The sequence below is a fragment of the Pinus tabuliformis genome, chromosome J (assembly GCF_031772625.1).
Source record: "Pinus tabuliformis cultivar Carrire ecotype Pingquan chromosome J, CPIR1, whole genome shotgun sequence".
Lineage (NCBI taxonomy): Eukaryota > Viridiplantae > Streptophyta > Pinopsida > Pinales > Pinaceae > Pinus > Pinus tabuliformis.
In genome coordinates, this window is record NC_142295.1 from 38,503,564 (window position 1) to 38,521,484 (window position 17,921).

The 17,921-nt window shown below is 38.0% G+C and overlaps 1 long non-coding RNA gene and 1 pseudogene across 1 annotated transcript; both read right to left on the reverse strand.

The window, feature by feature from the left end:
* Positions 1 to 286: 286 nt before the first annotated feature.
* Positions 287 to 1,884, reverse strand: LOC149225341 (ethylene-responsive transcription factor 1A pseudogene; annotated as a pseudogene).
* Positions 1,885 to 3,083: 1,199 nt separating this feature from the next.
* LOC149225342 (uncharacterized) lies at positions 3,084 to 6,437 on the reverse strand. Its single transcript, XR_016247667.1, has 3 exons — positions 6,271 to 6,437; positions 3,830 to 4,082; positions 3,084 to 3,226 (listed from the first exon to the last, which is right to left on the reverse strand). It is a non-coding gene; the product is annotated as an uncharacterized LOC149225342 (long non-coding RNA).
* Between the last annotated feature and the right edge of the window lie 11,484 nt (positions 6,438 to 17,921).

Below are 17,921 nucleotides of genomic sequence, written 5' to 3' on the forward strand. Positions count from 1 at the left end.
ATGTTCTCTCTTTTCAAAACTCTCTTTTCAAAACTCTCTCTTCTCAAAACTCAGATTACAGCCCTGATAATGGATTCACTTAATTAATCTGAAAAGTTGGTTATCAAATGATAACAAATTTTTTGCACTAATATTTTGGAAAAATATTTATAATTATAGTTTTATAATATTATTAAATATTTATAATTATAAAAAGTTATACAATTAATAAATTAAGCATTTATCTAAAAAAGGACGAACCAAATTTTATTGTTTACAAAATATTGTTTTTTTGGGGTTAAGCTGATTCTCGATGGAAAAGAAACGATCAACTCACCATAGGATGAAATTGTTAATTCCATAATAAAGATTTTGTGACTTGTCCTTTTACATATGTGGGAAAATGTATCACAGAAATGTAAAAAGCCACAGCTCAAAGTCATTACCATTTTATCTCGTCTCTGCTCAGATGATTTTCCTTTTCATTCTATATGTCAATATAGCAGCGGTCTAACAAAATTTAGAGAAGTAGACAAGAATATAAACTTCAGCCGCTCAGAGTCATTACCATCTTAACTATTGCAAGGTTCAGAGATTTGCCATTTCATCTCTCAGTGTCAATATAGCAGCACTCAAACAAGATATGCAGATTTATGAATGATCCAGTAGACAATAATACAAACTTTTCGTACATATAGAAAGAATACATACAAAGTACAGGCTCGTGGAGAAAGAATGGATATAAATTTTTGTCCCTCGGGGAAAGAATGAAATAATGCAGAGAAGACCTCAATTCACCATGAGCTGTCCAGTGCACAGGAAACCAGTGAAGCTCATCTCAATGGCCCTCGGCGTGAGTGGTGGCGTCGCCATTTTCCCACTGAGCATCTCTTCAACCATTCCGCTACCCATCTCCTTTCTATCTTCCAATCTCAGTCGACATTGTCTATCCCACTGCACTTCACTACCACTCATCATTTCCTCATGCTGCCTCTTCCTATTCAAATCATTCTCACCACTACTCTCCTCCTTTTCCAAACTGGACGTATTATTACATGTATTAACGTCCTCTGCGCCAACTCGGAGGGGGAAATTAAGCAGAGCCCTAGAGCCCCGCATCTTGTAAGCAGCACGGTCATATGCGAGCGCAGCCTCCTCGGCCGTACTGAAGGTGCCAAGCCAAACTCTAGCGCCCTTACGCGCAGAGTCCCTTATCTCCGCCGCGAATTTTCCCCAAGGCCGCTGCCTCACACCCCTGTAATGCCTCCCCGCATTCTTCTTTACATTCTTCGGCGGCGGCGTGGCTCTCGTTTCTTGACGGATATCTGCCTGTAGTTTGACGGGAAAAGCCGCTTCTTTCTTGATCTCCGTCACCGGCTCTTCTTTGGGTGTTCGGGGCACCCATCCCTTGTTGGCGGCCTCCTTGAGAATCCCGTACAAAACCATGTCCTCTGAGTCGTTTTCATTTAACGGAAGCTTCGTCCAGGCAGCAGATAAGCAAGGGCTCACAGACGGAATCACGGAATTCTCCAGTCCCCAGTCAACCGGAATTTGCTCACACTCAACTGATCCATGTCGAGTAACGGAGACAGAGAGCGAGGGACGGCAAGACTTAACGGCCGCGATCAGAGTTTCCGTCTTTATTTCCCTTCTGCTGTCATCGACTGAGTCAGCTGTGAGCGCAGTCTGGATGAAGTTTTCTTCTTCGGGGCTACAATTTCTTGTGGAATCAGACACCCAATTTCCCGTACCGAAGAACAAGGGTTCAAAATCGCTGAGTAAATGGCTCCGAATCCGATCCAAGGCACTCATATCTGCGTACTCGACTTCTTGTTTTACGCTGCTCAGTGCCAAACGCGAATAAAACTCAGAGCTTACTGACCTCTTTGTGGAAAGTTCGTTTAGATTTTATAGGACATTTTTGGGGTAATTTTCTACCAGAAAAATAGAAGCACCTTCGGATTTGGAAGGTGTGGACGAAATTTCGTAGTGAGTGGCATTTTGTCGAAAGGCAGATTTTTCTCCGGTCGTAGGTGGCCTATCATTCAATTCATTGGAATTGGAATTGGAATTGGAATGGACCCCATACATATATATATAAAATAAAATTACGTCAACAAGGAGGTTTTGCAACTCAACTTGGTCTGCGATCTCATCAATTGGACCCACGTTAAAGTCGAAGATCTCCATCTCACATAAATGTTAACCCTCCACTACATTATGAATAGGGTACAACTTATCAGGATAACAATGCAGTGCTATCATATTCTAGAGGTATTATCCATAGATCTGTCTCAAGATAATGTTAGCTTCTAGAACATTTCCGTGAACGCTAAAGCTACTGTGGTTCCCACACTATTAATGTATCTGCAAGTTGTGACCATAAAAATCCCGTGGTATCAGATTCTGCGGGCGTCAGATTCCAATCTGACACCAAGTTGATGAGGTTAGTTGGTCCTTGTTGGCAATTGGTATATCTAAAATGTATTATTTAAAATGGTTTTGATGAGGTAATTTAAAAATCTATATATAATTAATGTTATTTTAGGATCTCTTTAAAGGGGTCTAAAATGTAAAATATCCATATCCCTACAAGTTTAACATCTCGGTTTTTGACAAATGCTTTACTTACAACTTTGCTTTCAGAAAACCATTTTATAAATCTGCTTGACACACTTTATCTACCTGACTAGTAATCTAAAACTAATGATTAAAAAAATAAAATGTAAATATCCCGCTCTTTGACTAACTTTGTAGTTGACCCCACTTGCCATCCATTTTTTCTGTGGGTCTGGTTCATGCCGTCACGGAGTCCCTCGGTTACGAGATGGTCAAAGTACTACATTAAATTAATTGCACGTTGGCTTATCACTCACAATTTTAAGGTGCGTTGAGTTAACAATGTGCGTAGAAAATTCGATTCAAATAATATAAATAAACAAGTGAAGCTGCGACGCAGCGAGTCCCTGCGTGAAGTTCGATCCAGACCCATAACCTGAAAGCTAGCTTCTGACAGCAGAAGCAGAGAAAATTTATCTGGTTAACAAAAGCAAATTGTTTGTCGGTTTTACCATCTTCCCACAAGTTGGACTTGCCAGGCAGGTCTGACTTACTGTTCGTGACTTTGACCTGTCAGCAGGATTCAGACTAAGGACCGATCTGAGTTTGATCTACAGCAGTACTCTGAAAACTTGACAATTTCTCCATATTCTAGCTTTGTGCAATAAATGGCGCCCTTTGTAAGATTCTGTAAGATTACCATGCGCAAAGTTAATGACATCATTCAAAGTAGTCATTGCGATTTGAGCTTATTATGTCGTGGCACTCTTTTAAAATTCCTTTCATCTTTTGATATGCGATGTTCAACAGCACCCATTCATGTTTTGAACTATGAATTTTTCAAGATTAACTCATGCACCACTGATCAGATTTCCGGACTTTTTTGGACTGCATTGTGTTTTACCTGTTTTCTGGTTCTATTGTGCTTAATGGCTGCTATTTTTTGACGTGCTTTTACAACATCTTCTGGTTCATTGTGCTTGTGCTATTTTTTAATGTGATTTTGCAACATTTTCTGGTTTTATTGTGCTTAATTGGTGCTATATTTTGATGTGCTTTTACAACGTATTGATCATATCTTTTTATACAAAAATGGGGTATACGTAGATCTTGCCCTCTGTTTCCAGATTGGCTTGAATTACATCATATACATGTTCAGACGAATAGGTTCAATATTGATATTGCCTTCCCAGACACTTGGTAGTCCTTCATTGGCTTGAAGGCATTTGAAATGTTTTATCCACATCACAAACAGAAATTACCTGCAGAAATTTCATGAAAATAAAGATACCTGATCTATTACAGGACAGTAAGAAATATGCGTGCTTGCATTTGCTTCAATGAAGAATATTTTCTTTTTCTTCGAACTGTCGTCGGATCTGTCATGGAGGAGGCCGCGGAACGGGATTTGCTTTAGCTACGTCGTAGGTTTGTATCTTGCAAGGAAAGCCTTGTATGCAAGGGTAGCTGCGTTCTCGGCCTGCGCTATCACGTACCCGATTCTACACTGCTTACTCATGGGGTTTCCCATGCTCTAGCACATGCTGTACAACCAGTTAAAAATTTAGTTAAGAAAAATAAAGGAAATATAAGAATTTAGAAACCATCGGAACAACTCTATCAATTAATTATAAATTTATCGAAATACATTTCAAACCCAACGAGGACTAATGGGAAATTTTAGGACATCTTATAGGAAATTGTGGCCTTCAAATGTTTCAAGCTAAGACAATAAAAACAATAACCAAACGGGAAAAGTTTCTCAATGCAGTGGTCACGTGTCGTATATTCTGCATGCAAATATTTTATGGTCGACTCTACATTGGAAAGGATGTTAGGCCAGAGGTAGAGCCATAACACGTGGCTTGCATGCTCGCAACTTTGTTGTAACAATCCAAAACATCTGTCTTCGGTCACTATTACAGAACTCCATGAAGATGACATCCGATCCAGATTTTAATTCCCGATCGCAAATGTCATATCCTTCGACATGCAAGGTCGGTAAGCTCTCTCGGATGACCGGCTTCACTTGTCGCAGTTAGGAGTTCGTGTTCACACTCACATTCTGTGAGCTGGTTCTTGATCCTTTGGACATTTTTCCCTGCGCTCTGAGCATATTTGTCTCCACATGTCCCGTCCCCTTCTATGGCGAGGCTGCATGGAAACTCTGCTCAAGAGCTTTAAAGGCCGCGGATTGTGTTGGCTTAAGAGTAGAGGAGTGTTTCTGTTAGATGCACATTCTGAAGAGGCATCGATTTAGCTCTCGATCGGCTAATTTTCTAGGAGGTAAGCTCATTTAATGATCTAGTTATGAAAATGGCGGCTTTCGCTGTTTCTGGCTTCGCTGTTTTCGGAAACTTCGATGTATTTCGGCAGTTGATGGGCTGAAAAAGAATCCGTGGCCTGCAGAATTTAAGAACAATCTTCTTGAAAACTAAAATGGAATTTGAGACACTCCTTAGCTAAATAGCGCGCTTTTATGGTATGGAAAATGCTATTATTTTGTTTTCTGCATTTCTTCATTCTCTACACCATTGAGATTGTTTTCAACATATTTTACTGAAAACTCCAAAGAAATTTGAGATACTCTGTTTTTGCTAAAAATTGGACTTGTGCGTTGCCGGAAACATAAAGGCTTTGTTTGCTGGCATTTATCAGTTCTCTGTCCTTATTTAGGTCACATTTCACTTTATTTTGCAGTACGGATTAGTTGTGAAAAATCTTACTTCTGTATCGTAATGCACATCGCAGTTTCGAAAAGCTGGATTTAGTTGCCGAGACCTCTTTATTTTGACGAATCTTCTGTTTTTTTCTTGTGTGTTATCTGAAAGATATTCTTAGATTTTTCTAGTTTGTAACCGCCGAAAGACCGAATTGTTTTCCCTATTTGTTTGTTCAAAGCTTGCATTCGCTGGCTTAAAAGGCTGGCGGCTAAACTGTATTGTTTTGTTGCTTACAAGCCTATGAAATCGCTGCACGCTTGTAACTAAAAGAACATTAAACGGTTAAATATCGAAAGAATGCGGGTAACCCCGATTTGAAAGTCTTTGAAACCTGTTAAAATGCTTTTGAATAAGTCTTTTGAGGAAACTCAATGCTATTTTAGATTCTAATGTATTCAGGGCATGCTTTTTCATCCCTGAGAGATGGACATGATACATTCAATATTACAACAATCTAGTGATTCTCATAGCTTTGTCTTGGACGAGATACTCTGCTTACGTCTATTTTTTCTTTCTTTCCAGGGTACAGTTTATACCATTCATGTTTTGAGGACACAATTTGACTGTCTGGAACTTGGCAACAAATCAAAAGAAATAAACTGTGAAACGCACTTAATGGTTGAAATTGCTATGCTGGCAAGAAGGTTAGGTTGAAGAGGAATAAAATATCAAGGTTTCTGATACTCTGTCACGCAGCGGTTAATCTTTAGCAAACATGGCCGCCACAGCCGAGACAGTCTCAGAGATGGCCGACGAGACAGCCGAGATGAGATCAGGTACTGTACCTGCACGCCATTAGAATGAACAGCCATCTCCTAACTCTTAACATATTACAGTGGATGCTCACGGTCATGAAAAGGAAATTTTGGTCTCTAATAAACAAAAATTCCATGCAATGCATTAAATATTCAATAGATAATTCCGGGAAATGGAATTTGGTCATCAGAGAGAAGTGATTTCATTCATGCAATAGTATTAGTCAAAAAGATGAAAACCTCCAACCTGTTACCTGATAAGAATTAATCGAAAAAGGTTCTGAATTGATTTGCTACATGTGAACAGGGAAGGAGTCGTGTAAGACAAATCCCGCCACAGCCGAGACAGTCTCAGAGATGGCCGACGAGGCGGACAGGGACCAGTTCCGGCGGGAGGCAACCAATTTGGCCTGAGAGACCTGGGATTCTCAGCAATAAGGTATTAGTAACTCAACTCTGAAGATCCCAGCGCCACATAGTTGTTACAAAGATCCAAATGTCAGTATCAGAAAGATCCACACGTCGTAAAGATCCAGACGTCAAAAACGGAAGCTACCAAAGGAATCATATTAAACTTTCCTATGTACGCCGGTGAAACAAAACTGGCATTTAATGTGTGCTCAGCTAATAGCTAGCATTAAGCTAGCATCAAGTTCGATAGTATAAAATACGAAACCAAATACTACTTATAACATATGCTTTTGGTCTTCAGCCTCGGGAAGAGGCCAAATAAGAAGGAGAATATATCTGCATTGAAAAACTTTGGGTCGCTAATCGGTGTATGTGTAAAAACTTTGGTTATATCGTAATCAGTGAATTCCACAAGCAGGTGAACTAATGCTAAGTTCGGCCTAAACGATTACTATAGTCCCTGGCCATTGCCAGATGGCAGGGACTAATAAAATGGAGTCATAATTTCACGCTTGCAAAAAGAAGTACACACTTAGGCCAAGCATCTCAATCGTTTTGATCATTTCTCTCTCTCCGATCGAAAGAGGAAGCACGTTGGTGTGCTTTGAAGTATCATCATTTTTTTATTTTTTTATTTTTTATTATAAACATTACTTTCAAGAGCTCGCCGCCAATTTTTGACCAATGGTATGATTTAAGAAAAATTGCGCTCTGGTTACTGAATTGTGTATCACCATTCAAGGTTTTCCCACAAGTAAATCAATGACTAGACTTTCAAATATGATTACCCTTCAAGGTTTTCGTATAGCCAAATTAATGACTCGACTATTCTCGAATTTGAAGGGAATATGCATCAGAGAATGAAAATACTCAAGTTAATATTTTGAAGGTAGTAGAATGAAAAAAATGATAGCATACCAACAATAACCATATTCATCTTTTCAAAATAAATGTAAAGACACATCATTCATACAGACTTGATAGTACGGATTTACTTCCACTGATAGAAATGCAGTACAGTGTAGTGCATTCACGTTTCAATTCCTAAATTTACTTCTCAAATATGGTGCACAGCTATGAACGTTCAATTTCCAGCGTGCATCCCGCCTTGTCACAAGGTACAAGTTGTTAGTAAGGAAACCCCACGGGCATGTTTGCGTCCAAAAAGGTGCAGCTGTATCACGTTAAAGTTAAAGTTTGTGTTGATGCGACATTTATCAAATTGGTAAAGAGAGAACCAAGGCAACGTTAATTCTTTACCTCATAATATTTACAGAGAATATAGAGCTTTATGAAAATTGCTCTAGATAAATTCTTTTGATTTTAAATTAATGTGAATATGAAGATTTTTAAAGTCGAGCGGTTGGAGAAATGATTAAATTGGTAAAGAGAGAACCAAGGCAACGTTAATTCTTTACCTCATAATATTTACAGAGAATATAGAGCTTTATGAAAATTGCTCTAGATAAATTCTTTTGATTTTAAATTAATGTGAATATGAAGATTTTTAAAGTCGAGCGGTTGGAGAAATGATTTTTTTTAATGGATTTATAATTTTTACAAAGAATATATTGAGTTTACACGGAGTATAGTTATTTAATGATGTGGGTAAACAAAGTAGACATCAAAACACTTTTCTCATAATACATTTTATAAATTTTAATTTTATTATTATAATTCATAAATTTTATTGAATTATAAATATGTAATTTTTAATTTTTTGTCATTTACATTTACTTTTATTTTATTATGGAGATTCTTAATTTATAAATAAGCTTTGTTACAATATTATGAGCAAATACCAAATGTTAAAAAAACAATATTAATATTTCTATAACACATGTTTATATGAGAATTAATTTTACTTTTATTTTATTATGGAGATTCTTAATTTATAAATAAGCTTTGTTACAATATTATGAGCAAATACCAAATGTTAAAAAAACAATATTAATATTTCTATAACACATGTTTATATGAGAATTAATTTAATTAAAAGGATAGAAAGAACATAACTATTTTTTAGATAAATATTGACATTTCATATGTGACTATTTTTAAAAATATTTTAGAGTATTTCATGAAGGTTAAATTCTTATTATCTATTTAATAATTATTAAAAATTAAATTAAAATTTTATAAAATTTATTCCAAAATAAACTTATTTAAAGAACTAACTAATCTTGTATTTTAAATATTTTAAAGTTTACTTAAATTCTCTTCTCAAAATAATTAAAAATACTAAAATTTTTCTCAAACTTAACAATTTTAAATGAAACGACAATATGAAATATTTAACATTAATTAAAGAGCTCTATTTATCTAATTATTTAGTTTTTAGTTTAATTCTAATTGAATTTATAATAAGTATGATATGCAACATTATTACTTAATACCTATTTCTTATGCAAAAAATAATTGATAGCTAAATTAAAATAAAAATAATAGAAAACCAAATTGCATATAAACAAATGCTTTCAACAACTAAAATTCCTCCCCTATTTTTCTATAACAAACATAATATTGGTATTAAATAATCTACCATGTAATAATTCCACTTTATTAATATTAATAGAACATTAATTTTTTAATAAGGTTTAACATTAAAACACGCATAACATTGGTGTTAAATAATCAACCATGCAGTTCCACTTTATTAGTATTAATAAAACATTAATTTACTAATTGACTTATTATATTTGACGTTCAAAAGTCGATTAGAAGCAAATTACAAAATATGCAATGTGAAATTTGTACATGAACATTGATTGGTTTAGAAAAATATAAATGATGAGAGCTCTTCAACTCAGTAACGAATTTAACTTTTCTAGCTTAAATTAATATATTGCATACCTAAGTTAATTAAAAATGTATGACCACTTTTAAATTCAACATTGTATTCACATTTTTAAATTAACAAGATGCGCTGCGCGGCAACTAGTCCCTGCCCTATGCTCTTGTTAGTTGCAGCAAGAAAGTGGTTAGCGTTGCAAGTGATTTGACGTTGGCTTGAAGTTTTGTAGGAAGAACCAAGTAGGCTCCGACAACAATCAACTTTCTTCATATGGGACAAACTTAGACAAACTTAGACAGATTCTTCAAACATGTCGATGTTTACACATGATAGATGCAGAAGAATAGTCATGGAAGACAATGTGTGTAGCAGGTTTGGGCGAGTTTTCACGGCCTACTGTACCATTGAATAGTAGATGGTGTTTGACTAGAAATGGATATCACCAAACATTTATACTAACTCGAGGAGAGCAAACTGATAGAACTCCATTAATACTACCTTGGCACGTTGGCAGTTATCCAGAATTTTCAACAGTGCAATTTGGGTGTCCAAAAGCAAGATGTTAGGGGCAGGAGGAAGCTTGCACCAGCAATTAGGGAGGTTGCTGACAACGGAACTCACCAAGGTGCGACCTATTGCATAAAGGATGATGCACTAAAAAGTAAATCCATATGGATGCCAAGCTTTCATTGGAAATCACTGCATGAATCAGTAGACCCACCCCGGAAGCCTGGTCTAATGAATGCTGCAAGTGATTTTGTGCATATATCATAAAATTTTTATTAAGGCTATCAGCAATCTATTAGTGATTATGAAGCTTGCATGGAGTTAACGAGTGAAGTATGACTAGTTAATGAAAAAAAAGGTACATGGCTTAACGTCATACTGGTATAGTACTTGGCTACTTATTCAGAGGTTAACAGATTTCAATTGTAATTAGTACGTTCGTGTCGTACTGGCTTGATCTTATAAGATTGCTCGTTACTATATTTATCTAACAGTATCAGGATTGAGCATTTGACATTTTTGCGTGCTATCTACAAGCTTGTCTACAACAGTTTGTATTCTGTGTGGAGGCCAGGATTAATATCATCCAGAACAACCTCCAATGGCGGTAGAGAAGGCTTAGGCACATCACATTTTTTGAGTCCTGATGTGGTGTGTAGACCATCAAGTTTGAGGTGGTTTTTTCATGGAATTTTTGTTCCCATCCAAAACTCTTCAACTTTTGCAATAAATTCACGTGAGTAGTAGCACGTTCACACCTTTACAATTTTTTTTGCGGGTTGTTGGTGCCCGACTTGCCATAGTTCATTCATGAAATTCTCACACAATCATAAAATTTATGTCATTTTGTTATTCAACACAGTTTCATAGATTGCTTAAAATGTCCCTAAAACTTAGAACATGCAAATGGCCCGTTGCGAAATATTATTACTAGAGAAATATATCTAGAATTTCATTTACGTATCAAATTATCAAACAAGATTGAAAGATATATGTATAAATTGACCTGCATATTCGAGTATGACATGCTCAACATAGTTAACAAACTGCTAATCATGCTCGGGATCACGTGTTTAGTACTAAAGCTCGTTATACACTCTAATAAACTAAGTGACGAGTATCAGATTACACATGACAAGTATCAGATTACACATAGTCTAAGCCATGTTATATCTAACCAACATTATATCAAGGGAAAATACCAGGCAGTTGCGTAATACACCTTGAATTATTAGCCGCGAGAGCTTTCATGAATTAATATAAATATGGTTGTATTATAGCTTTGATTGATAAGAAATATCACTAGTCCAGTAAAACAACGGCATGAAATGGTCACTAATACACATGTTTTATAAGAAAACCTCAACACAGCCACGTGCATACCAAATGTCCAGATTGGGAGGCTTATCTGTCACGTTCGATGAAGGCCAACCTGCATGCATACCGAATAATGTGACAAATAGATCGATGTGAAGGTAGAAAACATGTAATTTTGCAGAGAGTAGTACACAGTCTGGGCCCATAGTTCTCAAGGTTCAAAGTGTAGAGTCGGCGAAGATTGAACAGACTGTAGTGAAGTTCTTTAGCAATTGCTTGCATATAATATTGGAAATGCTCAGTGGCCCGCTTCCTTCGGATTTGTGCAGCGGAGGCAAGCTTCAATATATTCTTGTTCTTCATAACGAATTTACAGGCCAAATCCTTGAATCGCATGGGAACTGTAAGATCCCTGAATCGCATGAGAACTGTAAGAGTATGCTTTTCGATCCTAGATCTCAGCTTCAACTCTTTTGAAGGGGAGATCGCTCTAGCAATTGGGAATGCGAGGAATTTGTCTGAGCTATATCTGTAGAGAAATGGGTTCTATGGAAACTTGCCAACAAAAATTGGGCAAGTTTTGTAGTAACAGTCGCAGTTGATATGTACCTTCTCAGATTGGGAACTTCTAAGATTGGGAAATTAAGCTTGTTGATTAGTATGTCTTTGCTAGAAAATAATCTTTCAGGACCCATACCAGCTCAGATTAGACACTGTAAGTTTGTGTCTTCCATTAATCTTGCATATAATGAAGTCCTTAATTCTCTGAATCTTTCCAAAAATATGCTTTCTGGAAAAATACTCAACACTTTAGCTGCTCTGAAGCTCAGTTATGTAGATTTCTCTAGGAAATCTTTAACAGGACCAGTGCCAATTGAGCTCATCAATCAGACCAACAACAAAAGTTTTTCTGGAAACCCCAGCCTCTATGGTCAAGGCCTGGAATCTTTGCAACCTCATGATTTACATACAAGGGATGTTTATTACGAGAGATGGATAACTGGGTCAATTTTTAGTGGCATTGTATTTACATTCTTGATCCTAGGCACGGTCATCAAAGGAGGATGCAGGTTGCATCACAGAGATTTAAAATAAGGTCAATAGCCGAACTTTTTGGGAGATGAAATCCTTCCACAAGCTCAACTTTGATGAGCATGAAGTTTTGGAATCCATGGACGAGGAGCACGTTATCGGTCATGGTGGCTCTAATATAGTGTATCGAATTTAGCTGAGTAATCATGAGTCTGTTGCTGTGAAAAAGCTCTGGACCTACAAAAATGGCCACCATGTCGGACAGGGCCTGATATGGGAAATTAAGCTTGTTGATTAGTATGTCTTTGCTAGAAAATAATCTTTCATGACCCATACTAACTCAGATTGGACACTGTAAGTTTGTGTCTTCCATTAATCTTGCATATAATGAAGTCCTTAATTCTCTGAATCTTTCCAACAATATGCTTTATGGAAAAATACCCAACACTTTGGCTGCTCTGAAGCTCAGTTCTGTAGATTTCTCTAGGAATTCTTTAACAGGACCAGTGCCAATTGAGCTCATCAACCAGACCAACAACGAAAGCTTTTGGAGATAACGATCGGCGGCAGAGCTCCAAGGAGGAACGAGGGTTTGTACAGGAATCGATCCCGCGACATGGCGTTCGGCGAAGATGGAGTGGAAGGGAAGGGCGTCGTCCCTGCTCCCTACAGATCTGACAGCAGGGCCGCGGCTATGGCATGGTTTGGTCCGTGCAAAGTATCTGAAGAACCCCTGGAAGCTGTGGGTACAACGTTTTTTCTCTGTCCAAATCACCATTCGCACGCTGGGCCAAAAGGAACCAGTGATGATCTGAAGGAGAGGCCAGCAACCCTGATCGAGACCAGAGATTTGCAGACCCTTTTTGTCTTTGGGATCGGGTCTCCCTTGGAGTGCAGAAATTTGGCAGAAATCTTTCTGATATGTACAAGACCGGGCAGAAAAGAGTTTATCTAGCTTACCCCTTCACAGTTTCTTCAAGCAGGCAACGATGAAGGTTTGCATGGGATAGATCCGCCCATATACCCTATAACATGGCCTAAAAACAGCGGATCTAGGCCGGATCTCACAAAAAAGGAAGAGATCCAAGACCTCCAGGAGTTCGGGCAGCAGATCGGTGGGTATAAGCACCGATCAGTCAGACGGAATAATGCCCATCTCCTCAGGAAGTCTGCATGCAAGGATTGGGGTCTGTGGGTTGCAGATCCGAACCACCCCAAAATCGTAAGACCTAACCTCGGCAGATCTGGGTCGGATCTACCAGATCTGAGGCCCAATAAATACAGATCTTGGTCAGATCTAACCTGTTGGAACAAAGACATCAATCCTAGATCGGGCAGAGATTATGCAGACTCAGGCAAGCAAAAGGAAAAAGGAACCAAAACGGAGCCAGATCTGGACTTTCGCCATCAGTCAAAGCAGGTAACTAATTATTATTTTCAGATCCTGATTAAACCCCCTCAGGGGAAATCTCGATTAGTATGGGTTCATGCAGGAGATACCTCCATGCAGCTAAAACAACAAATTTGGGCAGAAATGGGGTACCCTGTTCAGACCCAGCACCTGGTCAGTGGAAGAAGGTCCCTCCAGGACTGTAGATCTCTGGAAAGTTATGAGATTGGGCCAGGATCAAACATTATTCTAAATCTCAGATTGAGAGGTGGGGCTCTGCCTCAGGGACAGCCAAGCTCCTCAGGGGGAGACAAGGGGAAAAAAGCTGCAGCCCAGCACCAACCAAAATCCTATAAAAACATTTTACAGGGCAGCAGAAGCTCAGGGCCACCTCCAGATCAAGGAGGACACCTGCCCAGGCCATACATAGTAGATCAGTCAGAGCAAACCCCAGCTTTAAACTTAGATTCCTCAGGGCTAGATGATTTCGTCAAGTCCTATGAAACGCGAGCTTTAATCTGCCGTTTCAACAGCTTTTGGCCTAAACCTATGGATCTTTTCCACTGGATCTTCACCAGCTGGACCATGGAGTGTGACATTCATTTATGTGCAAAGGGTTTTTTCATAGTGAGATTCACATCCAAGGAAGTCAGAGATACAGTTATCAGTACCGGACCATGGTTTTGGGGAACAGCAGGGCTATTTGTGACCCCATGGTTCCCAGATTTTGATCCAAATAAAATGACGGTAACCAGAATGCCAGTTTGGGTTAGACTACACAATCTTCCTTTGCATTTTTGGGATGAACGGGTGCTGGAAGGCATTGGAAACAGCATAGGGAAGTATATCAAAACAGACATGGACAGGATCGATGAAAGGATCTACACTTACGCACGTATCTGTGTGGAAGTAGACTTAAGTAAAGGACTGCCGGAAAATATAAGGTTGATCTACAAACAACAGAACTGGTTGCAGGTACTAGATTATGAAAACACCGCTTTCAGATGTAGGATCTGTAGGCAGACAGGTCACTTACAAAGCACGTGTCCAGAAGCCAAGAATAAAAAGAAGCAGAAAGGGAAGCAGAGGAAAGGTTGGAACTTTTCTCCCCAAGATTCAGAGGATGAAGAATCAGAAGTAGCAGAGGAAGAACCTCCAGAAGAGAAAACTGAGGTAACCCAAGAAATGGAGAAACAGAAAGGAACCCCATCAGACAACAAGGCAGTGGAGACAAGCATGGATCTTAGTACGGGTGGCACCAAACGGCACCACCACTCAGATACTTCAGATTCAGACAAGGAACCTAGCCCGCAGAATACAGAGACACAGTTAGTCATCGCTTCGATCGAGCCCACACAAGGAGTGTGGCGCAAGGTCGAAAAGAAGAAGGGGAGAAAAACTTGACGCGTGAGTTCTACTCACTGCCGGATTCTGGTTTTTGCTCCTTACATATTCTCTTTTCTCTTCTCTTTTCTTATTCTTTTTGCACGTTAGTCCTCTAACGTTGCGTGGGGTGCGAAAGCACTCGGGCCCTTGTGGCAGTATACGGAATGCTTAAATGCATCTGCTTTGTGTAACTTTTCATTATCTTTTTAATAAAAAGTTACCGGTTTTTTTCCTTGGAAAAAAAACAACGAAAGCTTTTCTGGAAACCCTGGCCTCTGTGGTCAAGGCCTAGAATCTTTGCAGCCCTGTGATTTACATACAAGGGATGTTTATCACGAGAGATGGATAACTGGGTCGATTGTTAGTGGGACTGTATTTACATTCTTGATCCTCGGCATGCTCATCAGAGGAGGATGTAGGTTGCATCGCAGAGATTCAAAATAAGGTCAACAGCCCAACTTTTTGAGAGATGAAATCCTTCCACAAGCTCAACTTTGATGAGCATGAAGTTCTAGAATCCATGTACGAGGAGCATGTTATTGGTCATGGTGGCTCCGATATAGTGTACCGAATTCAGTTGAGTAATCATGAGTCTGTCGCTGTGAAAAAGCTCTGGACCTACAAAAAAGGCCACCATGTCAAACAGGGCCTGATAACCTGATAAATCGAGAATTGAAGCAGAAGTTGAGACACTCGGAACGATTTGGCATAGGAATATTGTCAAACTCTACTGCTATGAAGACCTGAGGAAGACCAGAGCATCCAGGAAATTCTCAGATAGTTTTAGGAAGAGGCGCAGATCTTCCATCCACCTGTAACACATACACACATACACTTGTAATGCATGCACACCTACCCCTGTAATCTTTGTACACACTTGTAACTACCTGCCAGCAACTGTGAGCAACTAATTGAAACCAATAAGCCAAATAAAGGCAAACAAAATGCAGCTACATGTAACCATAGCAAGCAAGTAACTCAAACTAATGTTAATAGCAAGTAAGCAACTCAAACTAATGTTAACATTAGTTATGTAGTCTAAAGCATTTTAAAAAAATGAACAACCTAAAAACCAAAATAACATATTGTCCAGCCTCTTCCGCCTTGGGAAGAGGCCTAATAAGACCATGAAGTTGAATGACAAGGTAAATGACGAATATGAAATCAAAAAACTTCGAAAAGGGAAGAGAAAGTAATGTCAAATGCCTAAAAACTTATTACTATAGTCCCATGCCATTGCCAGATGGCAGGGACTAATAATTACAATGTTGCTAGGTATACAGTGAAGGAGAAGATGATGACTCCATGTCATTGTAATTGTAAATCAAATCGAAAAAAGGTCCCCACATGCTTCGTCACAATTCGTGACAGAGCACTTTGAGTCGTCCAAAATGATATTATTAGTTGTTCGAGTTTTCTAAAGAATTTGGCATCTTTTTCAATGATGGAAAGGAAAAGGAGGAAACACAAAATTCCACACGCACAAAATAATGAGTTGTTGCTCTTCTATTGACCACATAAACCTACTTGATTACAATGAAACCATCCTGGGGTATTTATCATTTTTCAACTAACGACTCATTCATAATAACTTCAATATGCAAACACACACTATATTTGACTTGTCCGAAAATGAGACTAAACTCAAACTCACTCACACTCGACTCAATTATCTCACACTTTGAATCTAGATTACTTTGCATGCATGAGTAATTACAATCTCCAACACTCCCCCTTAATTACGACCGTATGACTCAAGATAACTCAAACATGACTCAACTATGCATGCTAGGCTTACTATAAAAATTGACTCAATCATCAATTAAACATGCTTGCTAGTCTATGTCATAGTTAGGCTTACAATGACTCAAAACTTTGATAATGTTTCATTTTATTTCTTCCAAATTCTATATCCTCGAAATTGCTTCATTCTCTATTTGTGTTCTTGTTGTAGGCTTCATATTTCATCACTTGTTGTTGCTGCAAGTTTTCTTTGACTTCTCTTGTATTTGTTATGAAAAGCAATATGCTCATGTCTTCTACAACTTTGTTTTCAAAAATTCTTCAACCATGGACTGCGGCCACATCTTTTCATCTTCAATTGCGTTCTTTGTTCTGCTTCTTGTGCTTCATATTCTTGATATTGTTTTTAACATATTTCTTGATAGCTGAATCTTATCTCTTCTTGACTCAATTTTCTGAAACATGGTTTTAATGTATTATTCCTCGTCTTCAAAAACTTCCATGTTCTTCTCTTCACTTTCATCATCAAGTACTACTTTTTCTCTTCTTCTTGTAGTTTGTACACTCAAGCTCATCATTAGGCTTACATGTAAAATCATAATCATGTTCATTTTTCTCGTTCACTATTTCATTTAATTATTTTATTCTAGTTGTTGCTTTAAGACTCTCATCAATTGGCTTCTAAATCCATTCTTCAATGAACTTCAAATTTGCATCAAACTTATTAATAAATTTGTTTTCAACTTTAGCTCCCATGCTATTTTGAACACCCGTATATTCAAAATTAATGTTAAAAACATCTTTGTTATGGTCTTTAGTGAGAGCTTCCTTCTCTGCATTCTTTTCTATTGGATGGAGGTTTTCTTTCACTATTATGTTGTTAGTAGATATTCTCATAAAAAAATCTTCAATCACTTTATCCTCTTCTTGATCATTAGTTGTTGTTAGATCACATACTGCTTCATGAGAATTTGCAAGTGCTTCGTATCTTGTTATTACAATGGCAGCTTCAACCTTTAATTCTTCATCAAACATGGCACTTACCATATTGTCATAATCAATCCTTATTTAAAAAACACACACACACACATATCATCAATATAATGTAAATCCACCCTATGGTGGGTTATCTGAGCATGCATGTGCTCATTAACAAATTCAACTTCACCAAATTCATCAATTGCGGCTAGATTCATCAATGCACATCTCACTTTGCATTCATCATCCACATGTGTTTTGTCACAGTGGGATTCATCAACATCTGCACCATCCATGTTATAGTGAAATCCTTGAGCGTGTATATGCTCTTGCTCTACTTCACATAC